The sequence below is a fragment of the Gossypium arboreum genome, chromosome 8 (genome assembly GCF_025698485.1).
Source record: "Gossypium arboreum isolate Shixiya-1 chromosome 8, ASM2569848v2, whole genome shotgun sequence".
Taxonomy (NCBI): Eukaryota; Viridiplantae; Streptophyta; class Magnoliopsida; order Malvales; family Malvaceae; genus Gossypium; species Gossypium arboreum.
Window position 1 is genome coordinate 37,818,593 of NC_069077.1, and position 19,085 is coordinate 37,837,677.

The 19,085-nt window shown below is 39.5% G+C and overlaps 1 non-coding gene across 1 annotated transcript; it reads right to left on the reverse strand.

The window, feature by feature from the left end:
• Positions 1–1,104: 1,104 nt before the first annotated feature.
• On the reverse strand, positions 1,105–1,211 carry LOC128280205 (small nucleolar RNA R71). The gene has a single exon (XR_008270386.1). It is a non-coding gene; the product is annotated as a small nucleolar RNA R71 (small nucleolar RNA).
• Positions 1,212–19,085: the final 17,874 nt, after the last annotated feature.

Genomic DNA, 19,085 nt, shown 5'->3' on the forward strand with positions numbered 1-19,085 from the left:
GGTTAGACGTTTTTAGTCTCGAGAGAGATAATAATATAAATTAGGGATTTTTACGGATCAAGTCAAGTGAATAAATCGTCTGATTCAGAGTCAATAACAAGTGAAGTCTAGGTGGAAAAGTTATTTCCCCAATTTATTTTCTATGCATTCTTAGTTTAGTAATTAGTTTAGATAAAATAAACCCCTTTATTTTTAGGCTAGATAATAAAAAGAAAGTTAATACTAGTACTTTTAGTTCCTTTGGGTTCGACATCTCGGTCTTGCCATAAGCTATACTACTGTTCGATAAGGTGTACTTGCCTTTGTTGTGATAATAGTTAGTTTTCAAGGACAGATATTCATAAATTATAAAACTTATTATGATTCACATCACATCAAGTTTTTGGCGCCGTTGTCGGGGAGCTAAGAGATTAGGAACACTCGATTTTTATTACCTTAGCCATTTTACTTTTATTGCAATTTAAATTTTTACTTTCTTTTCTAATTTTTCGTTTATTTGCTTCTGGCAGGTTTTTATAGTGCACGACTAGAAGAAACCCGTCGGGATCATTACTTTTTGATAGTGAAATCGATCTCACAGCCCGCAAAAACCGAAAAGAAATAAGACGAAGCCTAAGATACACAGAGGAAGAGCAAGAGGACGATATTTCCACCACAATCGATGAGATGGCTGAAAATCAGGAAAACTCGCTACCTCCTGCGATAGCTGCTAATCCAGTAAATCAGAATCTTACTCCACGTACTATTTATAATTATGCTAAACCTACTTTTACAGGAACTGAGTCAAGTATATTTAGGCTTGCTATTGCTGCAAATAATTTTGAACTGAAACCTAACACAATTAAAATGATCCAACAGTTTGTTCAGTTTGATGGTTTGTAGGACGAGGACCCAAACGCTCATTTGGCGAATTTCTTAGAGTTTTGTGACACTTTTAAGATCAATGGCATTTCTGATGATGCCATTCACCTTCGGTTGTTTCTCTTTTCGTTGAGGAACAAAGCTAAACAGTGGTTGAACTCATTACCACGAGGGCCAATCACTATTTGGGAACAAATGACCGAAAAAACTTTACTTAAATATTTTCCACTAGCTAAAACAGCTAAGTTGAGGAATAATATCTCTTCTTTTGTGCAGATGGATCTAGAGACACTCTATGATGCATTAGAGAGATACAAGGACCTATTGAGAAGGTGCCCTCACCATGGGTTACCTTTATGGTTGCAGGTTCAAACGTTTTACAACGGCGTGAACCCCTCAACAAGGCAACTTATCGACGTAGCTACTGGTGGGACTATCAATAACAAAACACCTGAAGTGATTTACGAATTTATTAAAGAGATGTCACTGAATAACTATCAATGGCAAGTCATGAGAACAAAGCCGACAAAAGCAGCCAGTGTTTTCAACCTCGATGCGGTTACTATGCTATCTAACTAGGTAGAACTCTTAAATAAAAATATTGACAGTTTGTGTGGTTCTACTCAGGTACATCCAGTGATGAGGTGCAATTCAAATGGAGGAGGAGCATACACAGAATATCAACCCTTCAACCCCAGCACCGAGGAGGAACAAGTTCAATAAATGGGTAATAATAATTCCAGATCTCAAAATAACTCATGTAGTAACACATATAATGCAGGTTGGAGGAACCATACCAACTTCTCGTGGGGTGGTCAAGAGAATCAAAGGCCACAACATCCTCTAGGTTTTCAACAACCACCTTACCAATAGGAAACGAAGCCGAGCCTTGAGGAGATGCTAACAAAGTTTATCTCGGTGTCGGAGACTCACTTTCAGAATACCGAAACAGCACTTAAGAATCAACAAGCATCGATCCAAGGGCTCGAAACTCAGATAGGCCAACTTGCCAAATTGATTTCTAAATGACCACAAGGTAGCTTGCCGAGTGACACTGAATCTAACCCAAGGGAACAGCTCAATGCAATTACCATTCAAGATAAGGAAGGGTTAGTCGAACCTGAATCAGAATCGAGGCAAGAAATTGTGGTAAGTAAAAGTAAAGGTGAGGTAGACCACAATGAACAAACACTGGTAAGTAAAGAGTACAAACCTCGTGTGCGATACCCCAATACAACAAGGAAAGACTACACAGATGAACAATTCGGTAAATTCCTTAAATTATTAAAAAAATTACATATCAACTTACCGTTTATTGAAGCTCTTTCGCAGATGCCAAACGTAGTCAAATTCTTAAAGGAGCTTTTAACAAACAAGGGAAAGTTGGATGAAGCGTCACATGTGGAGTTAAATGCAGTTTGCTCAGCCATACTACAGAATAAGCTAGCCAACAAATTAAAAGATCTAGGGAGTTTTACGATTCCTTGTTTAATTGGTAGCTTAGATGTTAATAATGCTGTGGCTGATTTAGGGCCTAGTATCAATATCATGCCTCATAAAATGTTTAAACAACTAGGTCTTAGGAAACCCAAACAAACTAGGATGAGCATTCAGTTAGCAGACAAAACAATCAGATTTCCTAAGGGTTTATTGAAGATGTACTCGTTAAAATTGATAAATTCATATTCCCAATTGATTTTGTTGTTCTAGACATAGAAAAGGATAGTGACGTGCCTTTAATTTTAGGAAGACCCTTTTTTGCAACTGCTAGAACTATAATTGATGTTGGTACAGGTGAACTCACACTTCGTGTGGATGAAGAAACAATCACTCTTCAAGCTCGTAATTCAAGTAACACATCAAATATTAAGGGTGATTGTATAAATCGTACTATTAATACTGATCATGTGGTAAAACCTTCTTTGCAGGAAACATGTTCAAAGAACACACTTGAGCCATGTTCGAGTAACGACAAAGGACCCATCTATGAAGAATGAAGTCTATAGGTCGAGGAACTAGATGAGTGGCGAACACAGAAATTGAGATCACACGATAAACTGAAACCATGCCATGATGAGCTCAATATTTCACCAAATCAACTTAAGGTTGGAGACAAAGTACTATTAGATGCAGCAGACCCTCGGTTTGCCACCTCTGAACCTAATGGAGAAATCCCTCTTACGGTACTTAGCATTTTCCCATACGGCACAGTCGAGGTAATTCATCCTAAATTTGGTACATTCAAGGTAAATAGTACTCGTCTAAAACCTTATTTTAATAAAATTGATAGCAGAGATGAGGCGTGTAAACTCCTCGCACCACCATGACCATGTAACAGAGAGGTAAGTCGAGCTTAGACTATAAATAAGCGCTTCTCAGGAGGCAACCCGAGCACTAACGATGTTACTTATTTAAATTTTAGTTTTTAACATTTAATTCACTAACTAAGTCACTGAACATAAGTTTTCCAGAACCACACGGCCAGGCCCACGGGTGTGCCTTAGGCCGTGCCCACGCCACGGAAGGCAACACAACTGTACGATAAGGCTGTGTAAAAACAGGGAAAATTTTTTCCCAAACACAGGAGTCGATAAGTCACCACAGCCGTGCGACATGGTCGTGGGTGAATCTGTCAAAACAATATGGGCGTGCGACACGCCCGTGTCTAGATGCCATGGTTGAAACTGAAAAAGTAACACGGGCGTGTGGTATGCCCGTGCTCACTACCCGTGGTCAAGACTGACAATATAACACGGGCGTGGACATCCATACATGGGCCTGAGAGAAGCGAACAAAGTAGAACACGGTCGTGTGCATCAACACGCCCAAAGAACACGGCCGTGGGCCGAATTTCAGACACGCCCAAATTTGAAAATCACGATACACACATGCTAAAATTAGGGCTCATGCCCGTGTGCCTCAATATCTATATAAACCCCTCACTATTCATCATTCTCTTTCCTAAAAACTCTAAACCCTAGCCGCCGCAACCCCTCCCCCACCGCCGACTGGCCACCCTAGCTTTCCTTTCTCCTTTATTTTTCTCCCCTCTCTCCCTCCACTCCTTTTCTTACCCTTGCGTACCACACGACACACCGCCCACGCCCGTGGCAGACTTCAACCGCTCCCCACCATTACACCATTGCTCCTCCGGCTACCACTCCTCCATTAATGGTTTTCTCTTCTCTATTACTTCATTTGGATGCTTATTAACATGATAATCCTAATTTTTATCCTTTTATCGCTTTTGCTTCTAATTGTTTATCACATCATCTTCATTTTTAGGATTTAATTCACCATGCTTAGATACTTTCATTTTGAATTTAGTCCTACTATTACTCTGCCATGTACCATAAAATCTCTATCAAGTTTGATTGCTTTTGGTTGAGTCTTGTTAGTGTTAATAGTTTTTGATTGCATTTGTTAGTTCAATTCATGGTTAACTCTTTTTTGAATTTGTTAATATATGTTATCTTTTACATTCATTAAGATTTAAGTTCCTTTTGCAGGTATATCATGTCGAATCCACGCAGAAAGAAAACCGCAGTCCCTGCCTCGAAAAAGAGGAAAGGAGCAGCATCATCCTTTGGTCCTATCGAGGAGATCAGGCACCTATTCCTCCAATTCCCATCGGGACCGTAGGAGGAACTATTTCAAAAACTACGAGCCCGACCTCTAGGTACGGGCCGTTGCATTGACTGGGCTACACCTGAACAAATCCAACTGGCTGACGCGGTCCGAGCCCTTCTCATGACTGACCTATGGGAGCTCTTTTTCGAGATCATCGAGCCGACGTACCTCGAGCTCAGACTTGAACTCTGCTCGACCTTCCATCTTCAAGTAGTTATGATAGAGTTCGATGATCCTGGAACGGTCTAGTTCAGTCTCGGTGGTTTAGTCCGCCAGTTGAGCGTATCTGAGTTTGGCGCCACTTTGGGGCTCTATACAGGGGAGTTCATGGACGACGATGATTTTGACACCCTCCATTGCCACATCCACTTGTCTCCCTCCAATTGGTGGAGGGCCCTCGTTCCTGCTTCAGCCACCTATGATCCCAGACGCTCTAAGGCATCGGCCCTCGCCCCATCCTTGAGGTACTTACACGCCATCTTGGCCTACACTCTGACAGGGCGACGAGAGAGCACCGATGTCATCAACACTCACGAAGCCTACTTTTTATGGAGTATGATGAACAAGCATGTCTTCGACCTTGCCTATTTCATTGCCCTCGCCATTCGCCACCAGACGGAGCGGCATAGGAAGGGAGTCATATCCATCGGCCTTTATGTGACTCGCCTAGCGCGGTATTTCGGCCTACTCAACACGGCGGCACAAGCATCTTCCCTCACCCTCATTGATCAGATGTCCCCATAGGGCATCTCGAGTATACTACATATGAGGATGATTGAGCGATGACATGGAGTTGACCCTCCCCAGTACCGCCTGGTCTAGTCCACCGAGGAGGAAGACCCAGAGGACATTACTGATGATGTCCCTTTACAGCACAAGGAACCACCATCTCAGCCGCCGCCATTCATTGCCCAGTTCATGCGGCTGCTTTATACTCTGACATCTCTGAGTGCCTTACTCGATTTGAGCAGCAGTGTTTTCAGCGCTTTGATCACATTGATGCTACTTTACATCAGATTTGTCAACACTTTCACATCTCATCACCACCACCACCTCGCGAACCATCCAGCGATGACGATGTTTAAAGACTTTTTATTTCTTATTTTTATTTTCACTTTTATCTTTATTTATCTTCTTTAAGTACTTTTTATTTTATCTTCCTTTAATACTATTTCATTTTTAGGTTTTATAATTTTTATTGAACAATTTATATATTCGGCTATTTCATTACGAGTAATTATGCTTCTTTATATTTCCTAAAGAGTTCTTTATTTTATCACAGTTATAAAGAGCTCCAAAGCACCATCACTTAGGAACTTGAAACTCCATTGGAAAAGGTTCTCCATGACTGCCATGTCCTGCCCAACCACCACACGGCCAGCTATCCTCTTCGCTGGACACTGTGGTTGTGGAACCCAACCTCTACCACCATCGGAGTATCCTCCTCCAATCTTATCATTGCCTTGGCCGATTATTCTCCATACCTCCAATTCAAGGATTCCATTCAACATTTAAGAAGTTTCACTTCTCTCCCTCTCTTTTCTGATATTATCTTTATATCACTATTATATATCTTTGTACATTGAGGACAATGTACATCTTAAGTGTGGGGGGGATATTTATATCATTATCAGAAAAATCCCTAAATTTTGTCTTGCTCTCAAATGATCTTCTCATATCATTATTAGAATAAATTTTGATTAATTTATGATTTTTATTGATATGTCTTGAATTAAAACATTGGCATTTATGCATTGATTATTAGACTTTAAGGAATTAGAGAATCAAGCATGATGAGTTGATTTTTGATATTTAAAAATTTTTAGGTTGTTTTCCCAAGTTTAGGTACTATCTTGAGTTGAAATTCACAAGTTTAAACATCAAAAAGCCATAATTTTTGTGAGATCTTGAGCCTTTAGAGCATATATTATTTCTTTCATGGTCACATTTATTGTTGCTTTGAGTGCGTTAATATTGATATGTTATTTTAGAACTTACTTGATTATACATGTCAAGACCACACCATTTGATTTGATATGTCAAGTTGATAAAGGCACTTAGGTTTAACCCACTCACTCCATAAAAGCCTACCTTCATAATAAATCTTTAGTGAACCCCCTTGAGCCTAACAATCCATTAATTGATTTGCCCTCAATACTAACCCATAACCTATTATTGTTGAAATCCCATAAATTAATTTGATCCCTATTTTTGTCGAGATTTGATTTGAATAAATTGCTTAGCTATGTTTTATTTTTGATTGCTAGCCTATGTTATTTGACTTGTTCTTAAAAAAAAAAATTAATACATACATATGTATTAGTAGTAATTCTTGGTTTTTGAGCTTAAGTGTTTAATTCCATATTCTGAGAAAAAGCTCACATATATTCAATTGATGATTAATTATTTTTCTAGTTAGGTAATTTTTTTTTTAATTCAATCTAGATTCTAACCTTCTTTTCCAGCTTGTGACCACACCCCTAACCAAAGCTACATTATAACCCTCTAAAGACCTTTTGATTGATGTTTCATCTCAATTTATAGTGGTGGAGATTTGATTTTCATGCAAGCCTATGGTAATAGCTTTTTATATTGACTATTGAGTGCTTAATGTAACACCCCGTACTCGAGTCCGTTACCGGAATCGGACACGAGGTGCACACAGACTTAACTATTTTCACAGTCCATTTAGAAATTTCCAGACTAGCTGGTCACTGCATCACTGTCGCCTTAAAAATCATATCTTGAGTTTAAAAGCTCGAAAATTAGTTTCGTAATTTTTTCCTGAAACTAGACTCATATGTACATCAACAGATTCTTTTCTAGAATTTTTGGTCAAGCCAATTAGTACAGTTTATTAGTTAAAGTCTTCCCTATTACAGGGTTCGACTACACTGACCTTCGTGCATTACGAATTGAATATCTCCTTGTAAAGGGATTTAATACTGATGCCGTTTGTTTCTATAGAAACTAGACTCAGAGAGGAATCTATAAATATATGGTATGACTACTAATTATCTCTGGTTAATTTACAATGAATTTCCAAAGTCGGAACAGGGGATCCAGAAACCGTTCTGGCCCTGTTTCACGAGAACTTTAATATCTCTTAACATATAACTCATATGACTGTTTCGTTTCTTCCATATGAAAGTATATTCATCAAAGTTCATTTAAATAATTTATTCACTATTTAATACCATTCCTACTATTTTTAATGATTTTTCACATCCACATCACTGCTGCTGTCAGCATCTGCCTTTAAGGTAGGCTTTACCTATTTCATGATTTCCATGATTCAATTAGCCCTTTTTGCATACATAGCACAAAGTGTGATCATGATTAACCATTCCAATGGCTAATCATTTCAAAACAATTCCATACCTCATAATGATCAACATACAAACAATTATGGTACTATGCTAAAAACGTATATAAGCCATTTTCGCATGGCTTCCAAGTTTACACAAAACCGAAAGGTACATGACCTTCAACAAAAGGGTAGTCCTATACATGCCATTTCAAAGTTCAACCAAAATTGTACCAAAATGGGGGCTTTGATAGTGTGGGAGACTTCGACTTCCAAAAATCCCGAGTTTGATAACTGACGAGCCAAAATCTATAAACAAAGAAACAGAGAAAACGGAGTAAGCAATTTATGCTTAGTAAGTTTGAGCAAGAAATTCCAGCACAACAAAAGCATAGCATTCATAAAGCTAACGGATAATTTCATATGCACAAATTCTCAATATCCTACTCATTTCACATTCCAACCCCTATGTTCATACATAAGGGATCATCTTAGCCAAATACCGGAAACTCATTACTCGACTGAGCGAATATTATTCGAAGGGAATCAACTAATTCAAGCACATACGAACATACCTCATTGCTGGAATTTTTCAAGCGTATTAACTGAAAATTTTACAGCAAGATCGCTCATTCTCGAATCACGTACCTTCGGAACTTAACCGGATATAACGACTCGCTCAAATGCCTTCGGACGAAGCCGGTTATAGTGACTTCGCACGAATGCCTTCGGGACTTAACCCGGTTTAATAACTTGCACAAATGCCTTCGGCTTAGCCCGATTTATTAACTCGCATACGAATGCCTTCGGATCCTAGTCCGGATATAGTCACTTAGCACAAAGCCTTGGGACTTAGCCGGACATCATTCAATAACCGAGCACAATTATCAATAAATTATGACACATTCGTATTTCATTTTCATTAGCAAAACTCAAACACAAGGCACTTTTCACACTTGCAATTTCGGCTCAATAGCCACACACAAAGAGCATGATTTTAATTTGCTTTAAACATGATCTAATCAATTCAAATTTAAGCTCTATTACTCAAGAACTTACCTAGGATGTCGTCGAGCGATTTCAATGGCTATTCGACCACTTTTTCCTTCCCTTTGTCGGATCTAGTTCCCTTTGCTCTTGAGCTTAATTTAACAAATAAATCGATTTAATCATTTGAGCATCGAAGAGGAATACAAGGTACTTAGCCAATATATATATACTCATTAGGCATCAAAGTCGCATGTGTACGAAATCATGAATCGAACTCAACACATTAGTTAATATTCCTCTTAGCGAATTTTCTAAGCCAAGAATAGGCATCAATATGCTTGCCTCTAACCGAATGCATGCACACCAATTTCCCCTCATGTGGCGAATATGCATGTCCATGTTGAGGCCAATTATACACTTAATACCACACAAAACAGCATACATTTTACTAACTAACGCATTACATATCGTAGCTCAATACACATCTCTCATTTACTTCATAACCAAAACATCATCACAAGCAAATATACACCTTGAAATAGTATATATGTCATACCAATACATCATGTACAAACATATATACATATATATATGCTAGAGCCGAATCTCAAGTTGATTGTAACTAAACATGAACATAATTTCAAAACACAAATCTTACTTTCCATGCAATGAGCATAAATCACACTTTTGGATGTACCATGGCCGAATACATCACAACACCATAATTTTGGTCATGATTAAACAAAGAACTTAATGTCTTACTCAAAAATACTAAAAAGAAAGTCCAAGAGCCATCAATCCACCATCACATATATCATTAGCAAGCTTCATATTTAACATGCAATGGCATTAACACAAAATCCACCTTGGCCAAATACCATCCCCATGATATAACAAAGATTTGAACCATGGGCTAACAAGAGCATCAAGCTATCAACTAAAAACATGCATGAATCTCATGGCACAACCTCAAACATACCTTAATCTTGATGCAAGTATAGCCAAACCTCTTCCTAATCCTCTTCCAAACCAAGCATGAAGCAAAATTCCTCCTTCCCTCTAGTATTTTCGGTCAAGAGAGAATGAAAAATGGATGAACAAATTTTTTCTTTTCTCTTCCTCAATACACGCAATGGGGCATGCATGAGACCATTTTTTCTTTTTCCATTTCTTTATTACCCATGCTCATTAATTTATTTTTTCACCCATGATTCACCAACAAAACATGTCTATGACATGTTTTGCCCATATTCTTTGTCATGGCCGGCCATCACTTGTAAAAGAGGGTATTTGACATGCAAGGCCATTGTTTTGCATGCATGCTTTAATTAGTCATCACACATTCCCCCATCATACTTTCAAAGTTTTCTACTAGGTCCTTTCTAGTGAAATTCACATTTATAACTCTAAATTAAAGCATCAAAAATGTCACACATGAGTTAACACATATTATAGGCATCAAAATAAATATCAAATTATTTTTATGCCTCGTTTTTTTGTGGTCCCGAAACCACATTCCGACTAGGGTCGTTTTAAGGATGTCACAACTCTCCCCCACTTAAGAAATTTTTCGTCCCCGAAAATCTTACCGGTAAATAGATTTGGGTATCGCTCTTTCATAGAGTTCTCGGGTTCCCAAGTAGCTTCTTCTATTCCGTGTTTGAGCCATAATACTTTCACTAGCGGGACCCTTTTGTTTCGCAACTCTTTTACTTCACGAGCTAGGATACGAATCAGTTCTTCTTCATAACTCATATCGGCTTGAATTTCAACCTCTGATGGACTAATTACGTACGACGGATCAGATCTATAGCGTCGAAGCATTGAAACATGGAAGACGTTATGAATCTTTTCGAGTTCAGGGGGAAAAATCAAATGATACGCAACTGGGCCAACTCGTTCAGAGATTTCGTACGGCCCAATGAATCTCGGGCTCAACTTGCCCTTACTAGAATCTGAGTATCTTTTTCCAAGGCGAAACTTTAAGAAACACTTTATCTCCCACGATACTCAATGTCCTTTCGTTTCAAATCCGCATACGATTTCGACGATCCGTGGCCGCCTTCGACTTTCACGGATTACCTTTACCTTCATTCAAAGATCTTTAATCAAATCCACTCCGAAAATTTTGTTTTCACCGAGCTCGGTCCAAAACAATGGTGTACGACATTTACGCCCGTACAAAGCCTCGTAAGGCGCCATCTTAATACTTGATTGAAAACTATTGTTGTGCTTAATTCAATCAAAGGTAGATACCGCTCCCATGAACCATCGAATTCGAGGATGCAACATCTCAACATATCCTCAAGTATCTGAATTATCCGCTCGGATTGACCATCGGTTTGAGGGTGAAAGGCGGTCTGAAATGCAACTTGGTACCCAAAGCTTCTTGCAATTTCTTCCAAAATCGCGAGGTGAACCTCGGATCTCTATCCGACACAATGTAAATCGGTACCCGTGTAATCTCACAACTGAGAAGCGTACAATTCAGCTAGTTTATCCAATGAAAAATCCGTACGCACAGGGATAAAGTGAGCCGACTTAGTCAGTCTATCAACAACAACCCAAGTCACATCCTTCTTACTTGTTGTCAATGGCAGTCCGGACACAAAGTCCATTGTGACTCGATCCCATTTCCACTCGAGTATCGTAATCGGCTGAAGTAATCCTGAAGGCACTTGATGTTCCGTTTTCACTTGTTGACATATTAAACATCTCGAAACAAAGTCGGAGATGTCTCGTTTCATACCATGCCACCAAAACCGACGTTTCAAATCGTTGTACATCTTCGTACTCCCGGGTGGATTGCCATTCGGCTACAATGGGCTTCGTTCGAATTATCGAAATAAGTTCTCAATTCTTTGGAACACACGACGACTTCGAACCTCAAACAATCGTCATCATCAATTTGAAACTCGATTCCTTGTTCGAACACACTCACCCGTTTGCAACCAACTTATCGTCGACTTTACGAGCTTCACGAATTTGATGAGTCAATAATGGTTTGGCCTTTAATTCAGCTACTAACACATTGTCGGGTAGAATAGACAAGTGTACATTCATTGCTCGTAAAGCAAACAGTGATTTCCGGCTCAAGGCGTCCGCAACCACATTAGCCTTTCCCGGGTGATAATCAATGACAAGCTCATAATCTTTTAACAACTCGAGCCAACGTCTTTGTCGCAGATTTAAGTCTCTTTGAGTCATCAAATATTTGAGACTTTTGTGATCCGAATACACATGGCACTTCTCACCAAATAAGTAATGTCGCCACATCTTTAAGGCGAATACGATGGCAGCCAATTCGAGATCATGGGTCGGATAATTTTTCTCATGTGGCTTTAATTGTCTCGACGCATAGACCACAACTCGACCTTCTTGCATCAATACGCAACCTAACCCAAGTAGGGAGGCGTCACTATAGATGACAAACTCTTTGCCGATTCGGTTGTACTAATCTTTGGAGCTTCCGTCAAATGAGTTTTCAATTGGTCGAAACTTTTCTGACACTTTTCCGTCCATTCAAACTTGACATCTTTCTGAAGCAGTTTCGTCATGGGTGTGGCTATCATCGAGAATCCTTTTACAAACCGTCGGTAGTAACCGGCAAGTCCCAAAAAGCTCCGAACCTCGAATATTTCTGAGGCTTCCGATTAAGTATGGCTGAAATTTTACTCGGTCGACTCGAATACCGATGCGAGATACCACATGGCCCAAGAAGCTAACCTCGCTAACCGAACTCACACTTGCTGAACTTAGCATATAGTCGCTTATCCCGTAAAATTTGCAACACTAATCTCGGTGCTCGCATGTTCGGTCTCATCTCTTGAATAGACCAAGATGTCATCAATGAACACAACTACTGAACTGATCCAAATACGGTTCGAAGATCCGATTCATCAAATCCATAAATACCGCGAGGGCATTAGTGAGCCCAAACGGCATCACTAAGAACTCGTAGTGACCATATCTTGTTCGAAGGCGGTTTGGGTATATCCGAATCTCGGATTCATGAATCGATAATAGCCCGATCTCAAATCTATTTTGAGAACACCGAGGCTCCTTCAGTTGATCGAACAAATCATCGATCTGTGATAGCGGATATTTGTTCTTTATTGTCACCTTATTAAGCTGACGATAGTCGATGCACAACCTCATGGTTCCGTCTTTCTTTTTCACAAACAACACTGGTGCACCCCAAGGTGAAAAACTCGGGCGAGCAAAACCTCTATCCACCAACTCTTGCAACTGAGCTTTCAACTCCTTTAATTCCGTTGGTGCCATATGATACGGAGCTATCGAAATCGATGTGGTCCCAGGTACAAGCTCAATACCAAACTCTATCTCCCGAACAGGTGGCAAACCCGGTAATTCTTCCGGAAAAACATCCGGGTAATCACAAACCACCGGCACAGATTCGGGTTTTATTTCTAACTCCTTATCATCAAGTACATACGCAAGGTATGCTTCGCACCCCTTTCTTACATATTTTTGGGCCAACGTTGATGATATTACAACGGCAACCCTTTAAGTCCGTAGACTCAACTCGGATCATCTCGTTATTTGCGCACCTCAAATCAATAGTCTTGCTTTTGCAATTCACAACCGCATCATGCACGGTCAACCAATCCAACCCAAGAATAACATCAAATTCATCGAACGGCAAAAGCATCAAGTCCGCCAAAACAGAACCTCGAATTACTAGGGACATTTCTTACACACTTTGTCGACCAAAGACGAACGACCCAAGGGATTTGACACCCAAATTACGAACTCAAGAGACTCAATAGGTAAAGTCTTCTTTGGATGCTAAGGTTTCGCATATATAAGAATGAGTAGAACCAGGGGTCAATCAAAGCAATCACATTAGTATCAAAGAGAGTGAAAGTACCGGTAATAACATCCGGAGAGGAAGCATCCTCGCGTGCGCGTATAGCATAAGCCCTAGCAGGAGCGCGAGCCTCGGATCTGGTCGTAACATCTCTAGATCCTCTCGACCACCACTAGCATTGCCCGTATTTCTAGACGGTCTACCTCGGCGATGGTAGCACCCGTTTCCCACTCGATCTACATTCATTCGCTCGACAACCTCGGGCAATCTTTAATGAAGTGGTCAACTGATCCGCACTTGTAACAGGAGCGGTCACGGAATTTGCAACTTCCAGAATGCCATTTGCCGCAATACTGGCACTCCGTTCTCTCTCGACGATCATTTCCACCACTGGCGATCGAAGTGACTCGTGTGGTCACGGGGGTCGATCGCGATCTCGTCTAGAAAAGCTGAAGTGTCTCTAGACCGCCTAAGCCATCTCTAAATTTCTTTGATGATGTGGGAAGGGTTTCCCGAAGACCTCTTCTGAAACTCCCTTGCTCCCACTTCAGCTTTTCTTTTCTCCATACTAAGCTCCTCGGCTTTGCACGCCGCTCGACAAGAGCCACAAACTCTCGATTTCCAAAATGCCAACATATAGCTTTATATCATCATTCAGTCCATCTTGAGCGTTTACACATCACGACTTCAAGAAATGCATTCCCGCGCATCGCCGAGCCTCACAAATTTTCGTTCATAGTCGATGAACCACATGGAACCTTGTTTAAGTTCGAAAATTCCTTCCGTTTTGATCCATAAATCTCGATCGATATACTTTTTCCAAACTCGGTTTGGAAAAACTCTCAAGTTACTTGCTCTCGGGCACAATGTGAAGTCGAGTACACCACCAATAGTAGGCGTAATCACGTAGCAAGGAGATAGTACACTTTAGGCATTCATCGGTGTACAAGATAGCTCATCGAGTGCCGGATAGTGTTGTCCAACCAAAATTCAGCTTGCTCGGCATCGTCGCTATCCGTAGCTTTAAATTCAGTAGCCCCATGTTTTCGGATTCATCAACTTGGGGCTTATTCGACCTTATTTGGTCGATTCACGGAGGCATTGTAGTTCTGGGGTCGTATGAGTCGGGAATGGAGGTTGTGGAACAGCCGTTTTAGTTCGAATGTATTGGTTGAACCAATCATTCATCACGCTATAAAAGCTTGCCTAGCCTCATCATTCAGATTGCTAGCAACAGGTTGAGAGTCCGCCGCGCTTGTCCCTTGTGCGGAGCAGCACCACACTCTCCACATCATCGCCTATCGCTTCGGTTGGGATCGGATCCATTACTATAATTAAACACAAATTCAAACGTCAGAAATCACCACACTATCAATTAATCACATAATGGCATGTATAGCTAGACCTAAACGTATTACGGTAGTCCTAGAATCGACTAAACCGTAGCTGTGATACCAATAAAATTGTAACACCCCGTACCCGAGTCCGTTACCGGAATCGGACACGAGGTGCACACAGACTTAACTATTTTCACAGTCCATTTAGAAATTTCCAGACTAGCTGGTCACTGCATCACTGTCGCCTTAAAAATCATATCTTGAGTTTCAAAGCTCGAAAATTAGTTTCGTAATTTTTCCCTAAAACTAGACTCATATTTCCATCTACAGATTTTTTTCTAGAATTTTTGGTCAAGCCAATTAGTACAGTTTATTAGTTAAAGTCTCCCCTATTCCAGGGTTCGACTACACTGACCTTCGTATGTTACGAATTGAATATCTCCTTGTACAGGGCTTTAATACTGATGCCGTTTGTTTCTATAGAAACTAGACTCAGAGAGGAATATATACATATATGGCATGACTCCTAATTATCTCTGGTTAATTTACAATGAATTTCCAAAGTCGGAACAGGGGATCCAAAAACCGTTCTGGCCCTGTTTCACGAGAACTTTAATATCTCTTAACATATAACTCATATGACCGTTTCGTTTCTTCCATATGAAAGTAGCTTCATCAAAGTTCATTTAAATAATTTATTCACTATTTAATACCATTCCTACTATTTTTAATGATTTTTCACATCCACATCACTGCTGCTGTCAGCATCTGCCTTTAAGGTAGGCTTTACCTATTTCATGATTTCCATGATTCAATTAGCCCTTTTTGCATACATAGCACAAAGTGTGATCATGATTAACCATTCCAATGGCTAATCGTTTCAAAACAATTCCATACCTCATAATGATGAACATACAAACAATTATGGTACTATGCTAAAAACGTATATAAGCCATTTTCGCATGGCTTTCCAAGTTTACACAAAACCGAAAGGTACATGACCTTCAACAAAAGGGTAGTCCTATACATGCCATTTCAAAGTTCAACCAAAATTGTACCAAAATGGGGGCTTTGATAGTGTGGGAGAATTCAACTTCCAAAAATCCCGAGTCCGATAACTGACAAGCCAAAATCTATAAACAAAGAAACAGAGAAAACGGAGTAAGCAATTTATGCTTAGTAAGTTTGAGCAAGAAATTCCAGCACAACAAAAGCATAGCATTCATAAAGCTAACGGATAATTTCATATGCACAAATTCTCAATATCCTACTCATTTCACATTCCAACCCCTATGTTCATACATAAGGGATCATCTTAGCCAAATACCGGAAACTCATTACTCGACTGAGCGAATATTATTCGAAGGGAATCAACTAATTCAAGCACATACGAACATACCTCATTGCTGGAATTTTTCAAGCGTATTAACTGAAAATTTTACAGCAAGATCGCTCATTCTCGAATCACGTACCTTGAACTTAACCGGATATAACGACTCGCTCAAATGCCTTCGGACGAAGCCGGTTATAGTGACTCGCACGAATGCCTTCGGACTTAACCCGGTTTAATAACTTGCACAAATGCCTTGGGCTTAGCCCGGATTTATTAACTCGCACGAATGCCTTGGATCCTAGTCCGGATATAGTCACTTAGCACAAAGCCTTCGGGACTTAGCCGGACATCATTCAATAACCGAGCACAATTATCAATAAATTATGACACATTCAGTATTTCATTTTCATTAGCAAAACTCAAACACAAGGCACTTTTCACACTTGCAATTTCGGCTCAATAGCCACACACAAAGAGCATGATTTTAATTTGCTTTAAACATGATCTAATCAATTCGAATTTAAGCTCTATTACTCAAGAACTTACCTAGGATGTCGTCGAACGATTTCAATGGCTATTCGACCACTTTTTCCTTCCCTTTGTCGGATCTAGTTCCCTTTGCTCTTGAGCTTAATTTAACAAATAAATCGATTTAATCATTTGAGCATCGAAGAGGAATACAAGGTACTTAGCCAATATATATATACTCATTAGGCATCAAAGTCGCATGTGTACGAAATCATGAATCGAACTCAACACATTAGTTAATATTCCTCTTAGCGAATTTTCTAAGCCAAGAATAGGCATCAATATGCTTGCCTTTAACCGAATGCATGCATACCAATTTCCCCTCATGTGGCGAATATGCATGTCCATGTTGAGGCCAATTATACACTTAATACCACACAAAACAGCATACATTTTACTAACTAACGATTACATATCGTAGCTCAATACACATCTCTCATTTACTTCATAACCAAAACATCATCACAAGCAAATATACACCTTGAAATAGTATATATGTCATACCAATACATCATGTACAAACATATATACATATATATATGCTAGAGCCGAATCTCAAGTTGATTGTAACTAAACATGAACATAATTTCAAAACACAAATCTTACTTTCCATGCAATGAGCATAAATCACACTTTTGGATGTACCATGGCGAATACATCACAACACCATAATTTTGGTCATGATTAAACAAAGAACTTAATGTCTTACTCAAAAATACTAAAAAGAAAGTCCAAGAGCCATCAATCCACCATCACATATATCATTAGCAAGCTTCATATTTAACATGCAATGGCATTAACACAAAATCCACCTTGGCCAAATACCATCCCCATGATATAACAAAGGTTTGAACCATGGGCTAACAAGAGCATCAAGCTATCAACTAAAAACATGCATGAATCTCATGGCACAACCTCAAACATACCTTAATCTTGATGCAAGTATAGCCAAACCTCTTCCTAATCCTCTTCCAAACCAAGCATGAAGCAAAATTCCTCCTTCCCTCTAGTATTTTCGGTCAAGAGAGAATGAAAAATGGATGAACAAATTTTTTCTTTTCTCTTCCTCAATACACGGCAATGGTGCATGCATGAGACCATTTTTTCTTTTTCCATTTCTTTATTACCCATGCTCATTAATTTATTTTTTCACCCATGATTCACCAACAAAACATGTCTATGACATGTTTTGCCTATATTCTTTGTCATGGCCGGCCATCACTTGTAAAAAGAGGGGTATTTGACATGCAAGGCCATTGTTTTGCATGCATGCTTTAATTAGTCATCACACATTCCCCCATCATACTTTCAAAGTTTTCTACTAGGTCCTTTCTAGTGAAATTCACATTTATAACTCTAAATTAAAGTATCCAAAATGTCACACATGAGTTAACACATATTATAGGCATCAAAATAAATATCAAATTATTTTTATGCCTCGTTTTTTTGTGGTCCCGAAACCACATTCCGACTAGGGTCGTTTTAAGGCTGTCACACTTAACTTATCGTCCTTAAACACCTCGAGTGATTTGAGTGAATCCTTAGTGAAGATGTTAAAACTCTGTGATATTTTGAATCAAAGGTAATCACTTAGATGAGGGGAGAACCTATATTTTCGTGATAAAATGCTCAACTTAGAATGTTTTTGATGTTCTTTCAGTTGAATTCTCAATGTATGATTACTTATGGTTTATTTTGAGATATTATTGATAGGAATTATAAGTTAAGAAAAATGAATTCTTAATTGTGAGTTGAGGATTTTGCTTGAGGACAAGCAAATGCTTAAGTGTGGAGGTATTTGATAAACCACAATTTATACATATTTTTATCCCATGCTTAGCACATTTATGGATGATTTCTCCTTAGATTTGGTGAATTCGATGCTCCTAATCCTTTAAATTCATGTTTTATACTTAGGTGAGCATAGGAGAGTAAAAAGAGCGAGAAACGGGCCAAAAACGTAGAAAATGGACCAACATGTGAAATCAACACTGCCTGGACTTCTGTACACGGGCAGACCACATGCCCGTGTCTATTCAACAGACTCGAACACGGTTTGAAGCAATCGCACATGGGCATGTCACACAAGCGTGTCCCTGTCGAGCCCAAGTCTAGTCCTATTCGGAAAAGACCACTCTTGAGGGTTTAGAATCATTTTAAAGCCTATATAAACACCCCAGGAGGTACCAAAAAGGGACACACGGAGTAGGAGGTAAGGAATTACTCGAGGGAAGCCGATTGCTCCATCTCAGAAGTCAGATTCACCTT